The sequence below is a fragment of the Gallus gallus genome, chromosome 1 (genome assembly GCF_016699485.2).
Source record: "Gallus gallus isolate bGalGal1 chromosome 1, bGalGal1.mat.broiler.GRCg7b, whole genome shotgun sequence".
NCBI lineage: Eukaryota > Metazoa > Chordata > Aves > Galliformes > Phasianidae > Gallus > Gallus gallus.
The window spans coordinates 119687745-119701784 of NC_052532.1; the positions used below are offsets into that span (position 1 = coordinate 119687745).

Consider the following 14040-nt stretch of genomic DNA (forward strand, 5'->3'; position numbering starts at 1 on the left):
ATATTGTAGAATCATAGAATGGCCTGGGTTGAAAAGGACCACAATGATCATCCCGTTTCAACCCCACTGCTATGTGCAGTGTTGCCAACCACCAGACCAGGCTGCCCAGAGCCACATACAGACTGGCCTTGAATGCATCCAGGGATGGGGCATCCACAACCTCCTTGGGCAACCTGTTCCAGTGCGTCACCACCCTCTGAGTGAAAAACTTCCTTCTAATATCTAACCTGAACTTCGCTGTCTTAGTTTAAAACCATTCCCCCTTGTCCTATTGTTTAAAACCATTCCCCCTAGTCCCAAGCATATAATGAGGATAGACATTCACAGCTAGGCTGAACCCAAGCCCTGTCCTGCAGAATTAGCGAATGGCTCCTTCTTTCTTGTCTGAAAGACCTGTACTCAGGTACTGTCTCATCTCAATATTTCTATGGAGGTTTCATCTATGTTCAGGGTTGGGAGGGGTCAGACAGAAAGAGGAGAGGAGGCTGTCCCAGAGGAAACAGCTGTCTATCTGTCTCATAGGATGTTCATACCTTTCAAATTGTGGCTTTTGAGAACAGAATAATTGATTTCTAAAACAAAATATTTTGATGGGATAGCTGATTTCACTGCCCCACACATTTTTAAGCTGGGCCTGGAAAACAATACTTATATTCTTTTAAGCACAATTTATATTTTATTAAATAGAGAATCATCCCTTTTTTTTTAAATCATATTTTAGGACTTACAGAGATTCTTTTTATGTCAGTCTGATGACTGGACTAAGCAATGACTAACTCACTGGTAACTCACTGACTTTTTTATAATTTTCTGCTCTAATACTAAATTCAAGCTTATTTGTAGGATATAGGCCAGCACAACAGCTTAACATGCCTCACTGAAGCCCTTACATGTCCATAATACATTCTTCTTCAATAGCAATTCCAAATACTGTGAACATCATTTCATCATCATCTTTCACTAGCACATTTCTTTCTACCATCTTCTTTGCAAGTCTGAGTGTAAATGACCAATCCAAGTGCTAGATCTCACAAAATACTTCAACAATGCAGACTAAATGTGCTAACATGAACTTTTTCAGTGTTCAGCTACTTTGGTGGAGACCACAGACCTAAGTTTATGTTCCCACAATGGTGCATGAGGAAAGCCAAGAAATGATGCTCTGAAGAACACCATGTTGAGCATGGAGGTGTCTGTACTAGACCAGGATTTCCCTATAATGTTCATAAGCTGAACTGTCATTGAGCTAATGACTGAATGAAAACACCTTGCATGTTTTATCTCTCCATGTCAACTTCTTACAAGGTTAATCAGATTGCTAGAAGTGCATTAGGAAGAAAACAAATTCTCTCAGACCTCAGATGCAGATAACACATAACTTCTAGGGAAGTACAACATACATAGGAAAGTACATAGGAATCTGAGACTTGACCTTTGGTCCTCTGTCTAGGGGAAATAAGGGGGGAGGGGGGCCCTCTTACACCAGAATCTGACCTCCATTATCATCTGAAGTAAAGCAGACCTCCTTTAACAAAAGATGCACACACATGCAAGTGCCCAGTTCTGTACAGAAGTTCCTAAACTATGGCAAGGAGTCAGATGCATAAAACAACTTTATGTAAATCAAATGACAGTATGTCACGGAATGAATGAGAATAAAGGATGAACAAACTGCAGTCACTTTCTGACACTGTGCTATTAGGGAGTCCTGAATTGTTAAAATATGAAGAGAGGGACAAACAAGTAAAACCATCACAGTGCATGGAAGTAGAAGTTATTTTGGTTTACTGGGCAGAATATCTTTCTAATGTATATTCAAGTAAAGTCTATATCTGGTATTTTTTAGTCAGATTTTTGTTCACTTTCCTCCAACAACATGTATCTAATCTTCTATCGAGCAGAGATTTGTGTATATCTTTTACTATAAAGCTAATAGAAGCTCTTCATGAAAAGCCCATGCATCAGTGGGCTTGGGTAAATGCTGACTGCTCATGACCCAGTACAGATTCTTTAACATGTAAGAAATTCAGACAAGTATTTTATGCTTACTTGCTCATAGAAACAAGGCAGATACTTTTTCATTTTTAATGAATATATAAAAGAATGTCAACATACTCTCACCTCATCACCTCTGATTCTGTAGAGAACAATAAATGGGAAAAAGAGTTCAAATAAACACACATGGGTTGTTAGTGTGAGTCACGCTTATAAATAATGGTGATAATGAGAATGGTGTATTGTGTATCCAACAAGATATCTCTACTTCTGAAGTAGGTTATTCTGCTTTTTTATTTTTTATCTTTATCTGTGTGGAGGTTACGATGGCTCTATAATAAAGTCCCTTCATGTATCTGCCACAGAAAAGGCATACAAAAGGTGGAAGAATAGGATTAAATTCAGTATTTTAAGTATGATCTTCATGCAAAAATCATCCAAAGCAGTTGGTAGCTTTCCCTGGCTTTTGTAAATCCATACAGTATATAGAGCCCTATCAAAAAGACACGAGTGTTATGCTATGGAAGTTATACCTGACATAATTAGTAGTAGATTGCAGTACCAGAGATAAAATTTGCTCCCTGTCAGTCTACTCTAATCTATTTGGGTGAAGAAAATTTAGACAGAGAAGCATAGAAAGAAAGGCATGTGGACACACTGTGGTCCTCCTGAGTATGCCAAGTTAATGATCTCATTTCATACCTATTCAGGTGGACTAGGAAAACAAAGCTACAGGTAAAAGAGGGAGAGAATGGTTCAAATGCCAATACATGTGTAGATATTTATTTTGGCTTAAATGGTCTGCAGAGAAATAAGATCTTGCCTTCCATGAGGGAACTTAGCATTCTCCAACAGAATTGTTGGAGGTGATAAGAACAATTCTGGATTGACAGAAAATCACCTCAGAAGAGATTTTAGCTGGTCTATGTGACTGTAAGGAAGGCTAGACATATACAAACATTTTACTTTCACCTGTTACTTAGTGAAGAAGCAAGAAGTTAAATCTATATAGGGAAGTTATACTGGGGGGTTGAGCTTGATGATCCTTGAGGTCCCTTCCAACCCAAGCCATTCTATGATTCTATGACTCTATGAAGCATTTCTCTATCTCAAATAAGATTTAATCCTGTAAGGATTCTTGCAGCAAAATTCTAGTTGATTATAATAGAAGACATTGGTTGTTGTTAGCTGTTGCAGTTGTGAATTTATACTCAAGAGAAACAGGAAAACAGAAAAAATAAATTGGTTAATAATCGTATAACTTTTGAATTCTCATGACCCAGTGAGAAGGATATGTAAAATCATCTGTTGCTGTAGGAAAATGTCAGTTCAGTACTGGTAGGCATTTAGTCAGCTCTCTGCTTGATACATGTGATGTGACTTCAGTGTTTTACTGGAGCCTTACTGTTAGGTGATTGATGATGTATTCAGGAGAGCACAAGTGCCAGTCACAAAGGATCAGGTCTTTTAAGTGCTCACATTATCTTGGCTCCCGTGAATAATTCTCAGTCTAGCAGAAGAAGTTGAATAATAGCAGTTAACTATCGTCAGCAGCTATGGATAACTTTCAGCAAATAGCAGAAACCAATAAATGGAGGTAGTACACTTTAATGCACTGGCTTCAATATGGAAAGTAGGTCTATTTTCTAGACTTATTTATGCATAAAAGCAAACAAAGTTCTGCTGTTTTTCCCCTCTTATAGTTAAAAACTGGATATTTTACTGCCTAATTTTCTGTTTCCCATTTTCAGACCACATTATTCATCAGCTGTACCCAGATAACTCTCCCAAAATTAACTGAGGACACCAGGTAGGTGCTGGCAGGATGGGAGCACCCTTGGAGGCTGAAGCAGAAGAGCTATTTTTCACAAGCCCTACCAGGTTCAACCCAAACTGCCCCCTCCTCAGAGGTGGGGCCACCAAAAGAGAGGGATGTGACTGTGCCCCAACCTACAGCAGAAAGCAACGGTGGAGCCAGCAGTGGGAATGATGTTTCTTGGCTCTGCTCTCTTGAGTTTCCTCTTGTGTCACCCAGTTCTCAGGGACTTGCTACAGCCTGATGCCCTGATGTAAGCAAGAGAAAAAAAATCTCTGACTCTTGCAAAGCAGAGCACTCCAAAGTGAGGAAATGCCAGAATTAAGGTATCCTTTACCAACAGAGTCCATGAACATAAGCATGATGCCTATCCATCTATATACACATATGTATGTTTATATATATTTATACACAATAACATATCATTTTTTACATCATCCCCCAGTTACAGACTGATGTAGTGGAATAGGCCGGAGAAAGAAGTCCTGACTTGCCCCTGTGGCCTCGCATTTACTTTGCAGGGGTCACTGCATTGCTGTAAGGTTATCTATCTACTGTCACCTTGATCAAAAGGCACTAAATTACTCTTAACAGGGTGTAAAGGAGCTGGGTGAATTAAGTTCATTCTTTTTGCAAAGGCATGTTCAATCTCTAACTGCGTTGTCGTAGTTACAGCTGGGGAATTTGGGAAATGTGCTGGGGAAATTGATTACTCAGACATGTGTGACTATGATTCATCAGAGAGCCTGGAAAAGAAAGATGGGCAAGTTCTCCCCCAGCCCCATCATTTCTTTCTTTATTACTTTATTTGAAACAAATCTTGGACAAGAGAAAAATAATTTGATTTTATGATAGCCACGGGCAGTATAAAAGATGTTCTATTCTACCTACCCATGATAGAATTGTAGGTTAAAGATTCAATTTGAAACAATAGTTTTCTTCACTTTATTTGCTAACCATTTTGAGGACATTACATTCCCATTTCCTTCAGGTAACCATGGTTTCTGGGAGCTTGAAGATTTGTTCTCATATTAAAACAACAGGCCAGTTACTCTCAACATCTGTCTGGCAGTTGCTAGTTACCAGGTATGGCAAAGAAACTTACAAAGAAAATCATCTAATCGAGAAACAATCTGCCCTTTCAGAAGTTTTATGACTATCAGTTCAGTATAGCTTCAGCCACTGAACATTAAAGTTACAGTGTTCCAACACCTGACTCTTTCATTTTCTCCTGATTAAGAGTTCTGAATGTCTGTGATGTATAAGTGTATCATTTCCTCTTTAAAATCTTTTTAAATTGTAGAAACATTGATTTTCTAAGTGTTTTCTCTACAGACATTATAATAGCTATCACAACAGGACAAGAGGGAATGGCCTCAAGTTGCACCATGGGTGATTCGGGTTGGATATTAGGAAAAATTTCTCCTCAGAAAGAGTGGTGAGGCATTGGAACAGGTTGACCAGGGAGGTGGTGGAGTCACTGTCCCCGGAGGCGTTCAAGAAACATGTAGATGTGGCACTGATGGACTAGATTATCATAGTGGTCTTTCCAACTTGATGATTCTGTGATAGCTGAGATACAGCAACTACGACAGTTTCTTAAAGTACAGTTTTTCAGGGCAGAATCACCACTGGTAAAAAATACCTTTTGTAAACCAAAAGAAATAATGCCTGTAACACCCCTGTGTGGGTGCCTCGGGAGGACCAACTGGATTGTCCCATACAGCATCCCTCTATAAGTTGGTCTCTTTGTAGGAGCTGCACTGGGCATTCCTCAGTGACTCACCACTACTGAGTGAGCACGGAAGTGTTATTAAGAGTTTATATTATTTTTGACCTCCTGTCACAGCTGAAACCCTGGAAAATAATGCCACTGCACCTCAAGCCAGAGCTGTAGTGGTTTATGACAGGCCAGGCTTGTGAACAAAGGTAACATTTTTTAAACTGGAAACAGATAGCTTTCAGTCTGAACTTACAATCTTTATATTAACAATTTAGATTAGCAAAAACAAAAGCCAAAAAAAAAAAAAAAAAAAAAAAAAAGGAGAGAGAGAGAAAAGATAGTTCATATCTGTGGTACAGTGGCAAAGTACTAGCCCAGAGTGGGGTGATAAATCATAAGTTCCAAAAACATATGAACTGAAGAAGGGATGAGGATAAGCACCTGCCCTCCTGTCTTCACCGTTACACCAGAAATGTTCTTCTGGAGGATATGCAGGAAGAATGGAAGAATGGCAAGGCAACCCTGAGCAAGATGCTCAAGCCAATGCCACACTCTCATCAGGACAGCTCTGCACAAGGCTTTCAGCTGCAGCTGCATCATGGGACAGTGAGAGGAGAGGCATTAATCTGTTAGGGCCGGGCAGCTCCTCAGAGATGGCGGCTTCCATCCTGAGGATGGGGCTTCTGATTAAATCAGATATATTTGCTAAAACTTACGTATTCACTTCAGACATTTTTGTAGAAATTTAGGTAAAATTGTAGAGAAAACAATGCTGGACTCTTTAAACAGAGCTTCATATCAGGCATAAATTATTAATTAATTGTCATCAATAGCTACATACAACATTAGGTTTCTATGGCCCTGCTCTAACGACAATGTATGAAACATACAGTGAACATAGTGAAAGGACAGTATGTGAAACATATTTTTGGAAGCTTCAAGATTTGCTTCATTCCAAACCTGATGAACTGTCTCAGGACATTGGCAATGTTGGAAATGAAGTTACATCTGACAAGACAATCCAGTATGGTTGCAAAGAGTACAAGCAGTAGGCTTCACCTATAATGTTCTGGCAAATAGTGGTTAATCAAAGAAGAAAAATCTAAGACCAGCAAGACACACAGAAATATAGACCAGACACTTATGATTCTGACAATAGTTGTTAAACGTCATTGAATTTCACATATATTGTAAATGTAATATTTTCTGCATTTTGGCTTGCTCATGAAGCTCTGTGTGAGACAATCAATATTGGGGGTGGCATACAATGATACACAGAGAAGCAATATTCACATCTTCATCCTTTACACACACTCCTGTGTAACATACTAAACTGCATCTATTCTTCCAAGTTGGAAGTAAGTCTGACAATGCTGTAAGAAGTTGCACAAGTGAAATTAAGTTGTAGTTTGCAGTGCTACCATCTTCCTTGATGCTGGTCTGTGTGGATTCTAATTATGGGCATGGCAAGATATAGAGTTGCATTTTGTGCTAACACATCCTTTCCAGACACTACACTCAGAGCTCAGAGATGCTCTGCTCTCCTTTGTTGGAACAGAACTCTTTTATAGATCAGGTCAAATTGTTGCATGGAATACAATATTTCCAGCTCCTCCCAGTGTATCATGTTAAGATGAATAAATATATCCATCCGTTTGACCCTAAACATGTTTTCTCAAACATTTAAACTTTATCTCCCACTTGGTTGGATGCTAACGCCAAAAAGATTATTCATGTCAACAGGGCTTCTGTCGCTTTTACCGTTTTCCTTTTCACCCTCTGAGATAAATCAAAAGGAAAACAAATGTGACTAATGTTGATCATTCTACATGGAAAGATGGCAGAAAAACTGAAATTCATTCTGCTCACAGATTATGTTTTTACAGGCAACTAAATATTTGCTTGAGCACAGGTCATGCTTATAAAACTGTGTAGCTCATGCATCACAGCACTGAGAAAATGCTTAAGCTTGTTCTCATCTGCCCATGGAGATACATCTTTGGTGATGAAGAGTGTGGTCAGGAGGAAGTCTATTCCCAGTGATTTGAACTCATCTGCAAAATTCCCTTCTAAAAGGTAGCTTGCTATGGGAGGCTAGGCAATAATGCTGTTAGTTAGTGATCTTGTCTTGTAGGCCTTGTAGTCTGCATTTATTTCTCAGCAAAAGTATGCAGCTGTAGCCATGGCAAGAGGTTCTTCTATCACAGGAGGAGGGATTATCCACCACAGTGGAGAATCGCTACAAAGCATTAGCTTTCACATTTACTTCCACAGCCAACTTTCCTCTTCTCCACAGATTTTACACCTTTCTCCAGCAAACTATAACCTTTATCACTAACATCCAGCAGACAAAAGATGCTCAAGTTAAGGAGAAGGGGAAGTCATGACTGTAACCAGCTAGGAGAGAAAGTGAATAAAAAAATCATTAAATCAGAATCACAGAATGACTTGGGTTGGACAGGACTTCTGAGACATGTTCAGTCTCATGAGGCAGTCTTGGACTTCGACTTGCTCTTCTCTTACATGTGGGGGATGCTCCCACATCCCCCATCTAGATGTTCAGGGATGTGAGAGACATGAGAAACATGACTGATAGTGAAGGCTGAGGCGAAGAATTCATTGAGTACCTCAGCCTTCTCCATGCCTAATGCAGACACTTCTCCCTTCTCATTTATCAGATGGTGTCACGAGTTAGCCACATGACATAGGGTTCTTGTGCCAGGAAGATTTCTTCATTGCTGTGATGATCATGATTGTGATGTGTGTGTGTCTCTCTCTACTTTTCCAAGCAAGCCTTTTATATTCTCCTTTCCAGAGCCTCATTATCACCCAGTTGACATTCGACAAGGCTGAGGTGACTTATCCATCTCCCACAAGAGGGGATACACTCTCCTTGGTCTGTCTCTTCTGACCTATTTACCTGTAGAACCCCTCCTTATTATTTTCCACAACCTTCATCAAGTTCAGTTTCATTCACACCTTGGCTCTCCTGATCCCATCTCTGCATGTCCAGACAGCAATCCTGCATTCCCACTGCTTGCACGTGTCCTCTTTTCCCTCAGTTTGACCAGCAAATCCTTGCTCAGCCTTCCAGTTTCCTGTCTCCTCTACTTGTTTTCCTATACTGAGGAACAGATCTCTTGTGAACCCTCAAACAGCTGCCAGTTCTATTCTGCTCCTTTGTCCTTAGGGAGATCTAACCCCTGGGATCTTTGTTTCCCAGGGAATCTCAGCCAGTGATCTCTTAAATAGCCTAGAGTTTGCTCTCCTGAAGTTCAGGGTCCTGACTTCACTTTTTGCCAGGCCTATCCTCCTCAAGAACACAAACTCTACCAGGGTATGGTCACTACAGCCCTGAGTGTTTCCAGTCTTAACCTCTTTAATTATCTCTGTGCTGGTGAGCACTAGGTCCAGTAGCACTTTACCTCTGGTTGGTCTGTCTAATACCAAGACCAAGAAGTTATCTTCAGTGGATGCCAGGAGTCTCCGTGATTGCCTGCAGAAATTCTTAACATTGAGGGCAACTTCCCTACTCTTCCTGCTCTGTCTATCCTTTCTAAAAAGCTTGTAGCCTTCAGTGATAGTATTCCAGCTGTGTGATTTGTCCCGTCATGTCTCCATGATAGCAATTAGGTCACAGTTTTTTAATTGCACTGTGCCTTCCAATTCCTCCTGCTGCTTATTTCCCATGCTGCATGCATCAGTATAGAGCTGTTTCAGTTGGGCTGTCAGCAGCATTATTCTCCTCAGTGAACCCTCCCAAGTTCCTCTGGGATAAATCTGAGGCTTTTCTCTGCTGTTTCCTAAAGTGAAAGCATCCACCGGGCCTTATCTGTCACTTAGAAGTCCATTCTCAGGAAGGAAAAATACTTACCTTCAGCAAGTAATGAAGGCCAGGGAAAGGCAGGGGAGAAGAATGGGGCAACACAGAGCTGATGATGGGGATATATGCTCATTACCCAGGTCTCTCACTGAAGTCTGGAAGAAAACATATAAAATCTGTTAAAGCCAGCAATGTTCAACAGCAAACATAACATTTTGGCAGCGAGTTTTACCACCACCTGCAAACACAAAGAATGTGATAACAGAGTAAACGAGCAGTTGCCACATGTACGTGATATCTTTAACTCCTGTGTTTTCCTACAGAAACTGCTTCCAGAAGCATAGGGCCAGAAAATTCTGTTCTTTGGTTCTTCCACATCCAGGCAGACCCACCAAGAAACTCAGCAGTGCTGTCCAGAATCCCTCTCTAAATTCATTAAGAGGTCATTGAACTGGAGTTGCTCTGGATGAAACTTCAATATTACAGACTTTATATTAGAAGATTTTTTGTTCTTGGGAGTTTTCCTGAACACTTTTATTCTAAACATTATTAAAGCTTAAGGCAATGCAATTATTATTTAATAATTATGGTTTGTAATAAAAGCACATCTGTTTGGTTTGAAAAGGTTGGCTCTGCTTCAGAAAGGCTAGAAAACCATTCTATAAACAGCTTTGATACCACAGTATTGCAGCTCACTTTTCATGGCTACCAAGAAGAATGTACAAAACGTGAACCAAGAAGGCAGAATGTAAAATACTTCAAGAAATAAGAAAATTGGGCAATATTTCTCATTTACAATTGTTTTGATTTTCTGATTCATCAGACAGATTAATGAATGGAAAGTTTCCCACCTTATTGATTTTCCTCCCGTGAATGCAATAAGGACTTTTGTTTTTAAGACATTGGCAAAGCAGTTTAGGAATTCTCTGGGTTTTTTATGCCAGATCTTCCCCTGACATAAAGAGGAACTAATGGCTGCAATCACCTTGCCTGCAGCAGCTTGTGTTTTTAAAACACAAGACCCTGGATTTTTTAAGGATCAGTAAGATTCTATTTGCAAGGAAGCAACTTATTAACAAGAATGGGGGCCTCGGGAGTGGATTGATCTTTCCTATAACTGAAACATTCTTTGCAGTACATTTCATTTCAAATTCATATTAGAAAAAACAATTACTGACACTCACATGCTAGGATTGATTAATTTCCTGTCCCCTCCAGCTAAAAACTTACATCACAGAAGATAGCATAGGAGAACATTGCCAGCAAGTTAAAATAGTATTTATTTTGACTCTGGAAAATACAATTTATGCACAATTTCAGTGCATCTGTCTCCTTTTTTTCCATCTTCTCGAAAACTAGTGAGTGAATTGTTCTTCCTGCTCCTCATGTACAGTGGAATCTGTCCTGGGATATAGGCTTTCAGGAACACTTTAAGTCTTCATACTCCTGATACAGTTTAAAGGACAGATCATTTGCTCAGGCCTTACAGAAGAACTCTGTCCTCAGACCATCCTTTCTTTGAATGAAGACTTTGAAAACTCAATTGCCCAGAGTCCTTTTATATTCAGTGAGAGAGGCACCTCCAAAGATTAGCTCAGACCAACTCATTATACGTATCTATTTCTCATCATTCATTATAAAAGAAAACTAAGGAGTCTACAGCTTTGTTCTGTATGCCTAACCTAGTCTATATAATTAGGCAAAGATCTGCTTGCTAGTTTCTAGGAGCTACCTATATACTTGGCTCCCTCATGGTGGGACTAGTGCTGACCACACACACTGGCCCAGTTCTAGTCTCCATCTCATACTCAGTTTTCTATGTCAAAAAGTGAGAAGGAATGGAGCACCAAGCTACATTGCGAGAGGTTCCCAGCACAATATTGTGGCAGTTCTTGTATCTTTAACGGAAAAGTCTTGGGTGTCACTTTCACCCAACTCCTTTCTTTTAATTTTCTTTCTACTGTGGCACAACATATTCCTGTTACAGTTTGCTCTTGTACTGGAAAAGAGACTCAACTGATTATATTTCATGAGGATGGAATATATGCTGCCCAGCAAATTTGTAGGTTCCCCAAATAACTGTGCTGCCCCATCCCTGGAGGCATTCATGGCCAGATTGGATGGGGCCCTGGGCAGACTGAGCTGGTGGGGGGCAGCCCTGCCCACAGCAGGGGTTGGGGTGGCATGGGCTTTGAGGTCCCTTTCAACCTAAGCCATTCTATGATTCCCTGATTAAAAAACAAGCACAACAGATTTCAGGCAGAGAGTACGGCTTTGGTCCTACACCCTGAAATTTCATTTCAAACCTATACATGAAGCATTAATGTCATCTCATGTTCTCACAGCCATAACTGCAGCTCCTGGGCACAATCTCAGTTTCTGTGCCAGATAACTGTGAGGTGCAGCCTCTATAAAACAGAAGTCAACATAACATTAACTCACAGCTGCCTCCTTCTGGGAGTTTGTAACCAGCAATAAGTGATATTCTGACAGTATTTGGGCTGCTTATCTTACTGTCAGCCTAGGTTTGTCTTCACTTCTGTGTACTTAGTAAAGACCACTGAGTAAGTGGCACCTAAGCAGAACAGCCTTTCTTTTCTTTCTTTGCTTGCAGAGAAAGAAAAACTAGCTAGTTCCTTGAAGTAGAGTGTGCTTTAACTCTATTACAGGCTGAAGCAAACAAACCAGGATATTACTGACTGTAGAGATGCTCTTAAGAAACAGAACTCTTTAGAACTCTATATCAAGTAGAAAAAAAGCCCTGAAAAATGGTCAGAGGTCATGTTAGCTTCACACAGGCAGAGCTTTAGCAACACTGAACTGATTTTCTTCAAGCACAGAATCTTTTTCAAGATTCTCTGAGGACAGTTCTGGAAAACAATTTTCAAGACAACATATTTAAGTTTAAATGGAGCTCAATTAAAGTAAATGGGACCTATACAGATAATGATCTGAAAACATCATTTCAGGAACTCCAAAGCTAATTTCTGGTCTGTTCCCATAAGGAAGAAAAAAATATAAAGTATACTCACAGATATTGAGAAGCATGCTTCAAAATTACACACAGAGGGGAAAAAAAAAAAAAAAAAAAAAAAAAAGGCAATTGGTAGAAAAAATTCTATCCAAAACTCAAAAAAAGATTTTCTCAGTTAACAGAACTGGGCAAGGGTAAGAAGAAAAGAAGTGCATGCATACTGTGCCATTAGTCATGGCCAGAGTTGTGTGAATGACCCTACATCCTATCTATGACTTTTAGGTTTAGAGGGTCCTTTGCACCTTTTTATTCTCCACCTGTTTTAAAGCTTTTTTCTTTCTTTTTTTCTTTTTCTTTCTTGCAATACTGGATTTTTAATTGGCTTGGAAAGCTATATAGTTTGTAAATTCCATGGTGTGCAAAAGCACAACCATAACTCCTTATTTTTAAATACAGCCACATAAAACACTTCTCAAAGAATAAAGCCTAAACTATACATCAAGTCAATCAATACACTGCAGCAGAGTCTGCATAATTACTTTTTTCTGTGCTGTAATAGGGCCACATTGTGCTTTATGGCCATCATTAATTATTAAAATAGTTTCCTGCACTAGCACGCATCTGTACAGAGCACCTGCTCTCAATCTTCTCAGGTCAATCTTTTCTACTGGTTCACATCTATCTAGTGGGTATCCATCTAGGCCCTCAAGCATTCCCCTGGGATGGGAGTCAAACTATGCAATGTCTCATGGGATCACTGTTCAATCTATCTCCAAAGTCCCTGAGTCTTTTGCAATCAAAAGTAGTAGGTCTCTACTTGATAAAGAAATACCAGCAAGTTTCAGCCACATTTATAAATGAATACTGCTTTACTTTCCCCCAGTTATATAAGGTCAGCTCCCAGCACAGAAGTTTTAATATGACAAAATGACAAGATGCACACAATTTTTCAAAAGAGGGACCCAGTGCAAACTAGTTTGTAGCAGTGGGTGGTCTACAAATAGGTACTTGCAAGCACGTTAGCTGGTCAAGGGGAATACTGTTAAATGGCTTCATAATTTCTTGAGTTCATTTCTCCCCACCTTTCCTGTAGGCTCCCTTTAAATATCAGAAGACCACTTTAAGGTCTTCCCAGCACTTTCTCTTCTTCAAGCTGAACTCCCGCTCCCTCAATGTTCCAGCCCTTTTATCATCCTCTGGCCCTCTGTTGGACGCATTCTAACAGCTTTATGTCTTTTTGTGCTGTGAGCCCTAGAGCTGAATGCAGCACTCCATGTGGGGATTCACAAGAGAAGAGGGCAAAATCACCCCTCTTGACTTGCTTAACATGTTTATTTTGATGCAGCCTAGGACATGGTTGGTTTCCCAGAATGCACAAGAACATTGCCAATTCACTTTCCATTTCACATTCACCAAGTCTTCTTCTCAGTGCTGTTCTCAATCCATTCTCTGCCCAGCTTGTATCTGTGCTCGGGGTTGTCCCAATCCAGGTACAGGACCTCACACTTGACCTTGTTGAACTTCATGAGGTCTCTATGGGCCCACACCTCAAGCCCATCAAGGCCTGTCTGGATGGCATCCCTTCCATCCAGCATCTTGACCGCATCACTCAGCTTGTCATCCACTCATTCTTATCAACTTTGTTTACTTATGTTAACCTGATCTTGATTCTTCATAACAGTAAATGCAAGAGAAAATCTTCAGCATTT

At 40.0% G+C, this 14040-nt stretch overlaps 1 long non-coding RNA gene across 1 annotated transcript in view; it reads right to left on the bottom strand.

Annotated features, from left to right (window-relative positions):
* Window positions 1–200: 200 nt before the first annotated feature.
* LOC121108909 overlaps window positions 201–14040 on the bottom strand; it is a 51869-nt gene continuing 38029 nt past the window's right edge. The window contains exon 3 of the long non-coding RNA XR_005843545.1: window positions 201–9512. This is a non-coding gene — a long non-coding RNA (uncharacterized LOC121108909). The remainder of the gene's footprint in view (window positions 9513–14040) is intronic.